Source organism: Otolemur garnettii, unplaced genomic scaffold (assembly GCF_000181295.1).
Source record: "Otolemur garnettii isolate 467f Iridium unplaced genomic scaffold, OtoGar3 scaffold00001, whole genome shotgun sequence".
Classification (NCBI taxonomy): domain Eukaryota; kingdom Metazoa; phylum Chordata; class Mammalia; order Primates; family Galagidae; genus Otolemur; species Otolemur garnettii.
This window is the reverse complement of record NW_003852396.1, coordinates 73078424-73083353: the sequence shown is the minus strand read 5'-3', so window position 1 is coordinate 73083353 and position 4930 is coordinate 73078424.

Sequence of the window (4930 nt, the reverse complement as noted above, 5' to 3'; positions counted from 1 at the left end):
TTGCTGTTTGGCCGGGGCCAGGCTCAAACCTGCCACCCTCAGTATATGGGGCTGGCGCCCTACCCGCTGAGCCGCAGGCACCGCCTTCACACCTGGCTATTTTTAGAGTCAGGGGTCTTGCTCTTGCTCAGGCTGGACTCAAACCTGTGAGCTCAGGCAATCCGCCCTCCTCAGCCTCCCAGTGTGCTGGGATTACAGATGTGAGCCACTGAACTCAGACTAGTTCCCATACCTTGGGCCAGCCTCTCTATTTCTGGCTCCTACTGGGTGCCTAAAATTATTGTTTCATAGCATAGCACCTTTGAGAAAAACATTTCAAAGAAGACACGGGGACAGAGGGTCTTTAATTTCTGCAATTATTTGTTCTTTCCTTCAAGAAATATTTATTGAGCACGTAGGTGCTGGGGGTACAATAGGAAAGCACTTTCCATGCCTTCCTGAAACCTACAGGGTCGTGAAGCTAGGCAATAGGCAACTAAATGACAAACATGAGTTGTGGTTGGGGGACTGAGGACTAAAAGGACCGCCAAGAGGAGACAACTGGACAGAAGTGGGGAGAGGAAGGAGGGTTACTTAGATAAGGTGATTGGGGAAGGCCTCACTGAGAACCTGATCCTTTTCAGCTGAACCTGAAGTATAAACAGAACAGCTACACAAAGAAAGGACGTGCAGGCAAGGCAGGGGAATAGCCTAGAAAAGTACCTTGGAGGCTCAGTGCCCGTAGCACAACGGTTACGGTGCCAGCCACGTACACCAAGGGTGGCGGGTTCGAACCCAGCCTGGGCCCACCAAACAACAATGACAACTACAACCAAAATAATAGCCAGGCGTTGTGGTGGGCACCTGTAGTCCCGGCCACCTGGGAGGCTAAGACAGAAGAATTGCTTAAGCCCAAGAGTTTGAGGTTGCCGTGAGCTGTGATGCCACAGCACTCTCCCAAGGGTGACATAGAGAGACTCTGTCTCAAAGAAAAAAAAAAAAGAAATGTACCTTGGAATGTTGGGATGTGTAGAAACTTGGCCCGTTCATGAACTTGATGAAGGCCCACGACTGGAGTGTCAGCAGCAATGGGGAGTGCAGTGAGAGGAGGATGGGGCTGGAGAGGTTGGCAGGGCTCTGCAGGCCACACTGGGGACCCAGGACTTCATTTCAAATGTATCAGGACGTCTTCGAAGGTTTGTAAGAGGGATAGAGATGTCACCAGATTTGCATCTTGGAAAGTTTACTCGCTGCTACATGCATACTGGAATGGAGGGGGGCAGAACCCCATATAGAAAAAGTAATTAGACATTACTAGTTAAGTAAGAGAGGGCAGTGTCTCAGACAAAGGTGATGGTGATAAGAATGGGGGAAAAGGAGTGGAAGTGAAATCTACCTCATCCCCTGGGTCATACTACCAAGGAGCCCACTCCCAACCTAGCTAGGAGAAGCGCCCTCCCTTTCTCTGTTCCACTGGTGATTGCTTCATCACTTGGCTTGAATCAAGCACCCAGACACTCTGGTGAAAAGCCCTCCCAGAACAGAAAGCAGAGTGACCACTAACCTTTGCACCCTCCAACAGGAACAAGAAATTCTTTCACTGTTGACTTTTAAGCCAGGCTCCAGTGCCACTCAAAAGAGTCCTGCTCAGCTTAGGGCAAAATGGCAGGGCATCAAATCATCCCTTTTTGGCTTTTCTTTTCTTATCTACATTTATGTTCCACTTCCCCCGTGCTGGATATTTTATCATTTCTGTTTAATCCTAAAAGCAGTGGCTTCAGGCCAGACGTGGTGGCTCATCCCTATAATCCTAGCACCCTGGAAGGCTGAGGAGAGTGGATTTCATGAGCTCAGGAGTTTGGAACTAGCCTGAACAAGAGGGAGACCCCGTCTCTACCAAAAATAGAAAAATTAGCAGGGCGTTATGGCAGATGCCTATAGTTCTAGCTACTTGCAAGTCTGAGGCAAGAGGATTGTTTAAGCCCAGGAGTTTGAGGCTGCTGTGAGCTATGACTCCAGAACAGTCTAGCCTAGGGGAACAGGCGTGAACACTGCCTCAAAAATAAATAGGCTTCCCCCCAAAATATATAAATATATAAAATCAATAAGCTTGGCACCTGTAGCTCAGTGGCTAGAGGGCTGGCCACATACGCCTTGGCAGGACGGTTCAAACCTGGCCTGGTCTTGCTAAACAACAATGACAACTGCAACAAAAAGTGGCCAGGCATTGTGGTGGGCACCTGTAGTCCCAGTTACTTGAGAGGCTGAGGCAAGAGAATCATTTAATCCCAAGAGTTGGAGGTTGCGGTGATACCACGGCACTCTACCGAGGGCGACATAATGAGACTCTGTCTCAATAAATAAATAAATAAAAGCTGTGACGTCAAATGGAGAGGCAGCTCTGACCCCACCTGCATTTTTCTCACATTGACTAGGACAAAGTCCCCGCTTGACCTTGCTTAGTTATCTCTTGGTCTTAATCACCTACACAGCTTCACTCCATTTTCTTTCATGTTTTATCTGTAAAATCCTCCTTGGCTGCCCAACAGGAAAGGTGGGCCAAGCTCCCAGAGTAGGTTTGAAGGCCAGGCTGGAACTGGTTTGATGGGAGAAAATACAATGGATGTGCTAGGCCTACAGCCTGTGATACCATCAGAAATCCACATCTCTGTACACAAAGGGTAGGGTAGTAGGCAAGACAGACCTGAGTTCAAATTCCAGCTACCAGTTAGGCACAGTAGCTCCTGTCTGTAACCTTAGCTACTAGTGAAGCTGAGGCAGGAGAATCACTTGAGGCCAGGAGTTTGAGGCCAGCCTGGACAATGTAGTGAGATCCCATCTTGGAAAAAAGAAATTCCGGCTACTTCCTAGGTGATTTTGTGTAAGATATTTAGCCTTCTGAACCTCACTTTCTTCATCTATAAAATAGGAAGGACACCACCTGCCTCACAGTGTTGTTGGATTATTTATACAGCATCGTTATCTCTGGGCCTGGAAGATGGAACTCTGGGTATATGTGTCCTCCTGATGCTCAAAGTGTATTGTCATACTAGTGAAGAATTAGAGGTTCCACCCTGACCTGGAGGTGAGTCATAGTGCCACAGGCAGAGCCCACGTTGGGTATAAGGATGATGCTGATGTTCACCAGCTATGGTTAATTCCTCCTCCTCAGCTGGGCAAGGTGGATTATGCCCATCCTAGCACTCTGGGAGGCCAAGGCAAGTGGATCTCTTGAGCTTAGGAATTCGAGACCAGCCTGAACGAGAGCAAGACCCTGTCTGTGCTAAAAATAGAAAAATTGGCCAGGTGTTATGGCAGGTACATGTAGTCCCAACTGCTTGGGAGGCTGAGGCAAGAGGATGGGCTGAGCCCAAGAGTTTGAGGTTGCAATGAACTATGATGATGCCACTGCACTCCACCCAAGGCGACAGAGTAAGACTCTGTCTCACAAAAAAAAAAAAAAGAAAAAAAAAAAAGAAAATTCCTCCTCTTCTCTAAGATTCAACTTAATAGCCTCTAAATGGAAACTTTACCTGTACACCATATGATTATGGCTATGAAAGTAACTTGTTAACTGTAAAATACTGTCAGTTTTATCTCTTTTAAGTGGTATATAATAAAGTCCTCCTGAGACCTTGGGGAAGTCATTAAACATCAGTCAGGGTACCGACAAGAAAGCAAGGGCACATTCAAACAGGATACTTTTATTAGAGTCTAATAGTAGGGCTACTTACAAAGGTGTGTGCACAAAATGGATAATGTAGCATCTAAGGGCTAGGAAGCCTTTGCTACCCCTAGGCCTTGAAAGAGCAAAGGAGAAACAGTTGCTTAAACCAGAGGTGGCAGCTAGACAGAGAAGTTCACCTGACAGGGCCTTCAGAGGAAGGATGTGGATCATCCAGTGTGCCCAGGAGGGAGGGAGTTGAAGAAATAATGCCCTCTGATCTCCCGTAGGTACTTCCCTTCAACCCAACCAAGCTGGAAGCCAGAGGGCAAGGGAAACCATTGATGCTGTCCATATGGGTCAGCCTCCCAGGACACAGGACAGGATGGAAAAGGGTGGAGAGCAGGTCTGGAGGGGCAACTGGCCAGTATCCAGCACCCTGGGCTTTAATGTATTTCACAATTAAAGGAAGGTGTTGAATGAGATGACGTCTGCTTTTATCCTAACCCTCTAATAGATACTCAGTACTTTTTCTAAGCTTCAGATCAGGACCTAAGGTTAGACCCTTGGTGGGAATCCAAGCCCTCTCCTAGGAAGATCTTTAATCTTTCTGATTAATCAAGAACAAGGACATATTTTCCTAGAAACCCCAAGTTTAAATTACCCCCTGTGAGTTCTATACTCAAAGCCGTGGGCAAGCCAGCCACACAGGGGGTAATTCTTTAGAATTGCTATGTTTTAGTATTTATTTTTCTCTTTTAACCAAAGTGAACCAGGTACATGTCTGAAATGCTAAACAGATGTCCTTTGCTTTCATTCATTAGAAAAAACATAATGCAGTATAGAGGTTGCTTTAGGCCTTATCTTTAGAAATAATAAAGTGCGTACAAGAGAATAACCTAGAGCAATCTAATTTCTTCCAGTGCCTTCTAGCTGACAGGCAGTGTGGCTCCCAGGGGAGAAATCAAAGAGCTGAGTAATCTTGGAGAGACAATACTTCCTGAATCCCCTTTTCAACTCTGTCCATCTGGGTGGTTAATATAAATCATGTACCTATAACAGAAAAGAGAAGGCTTCCCGAGAAATCTCAGCACAGTCAGTATGGGACAATAGTTAAAACTGTGGGCTCGGGATGGCGCCTGTGGCCCAGTGGGTAGGGTGCCAGCCCCATATACCAAGGGTGGCGGGTTCAAACCTGGCCCTGGCCAAATTGCAACAAAAAAAATAGCCAGGTGTTGTGGCAAGTGCCTGTAGTCCCAGCTACTTGGGAGGCTGAGGCAAGAGAAT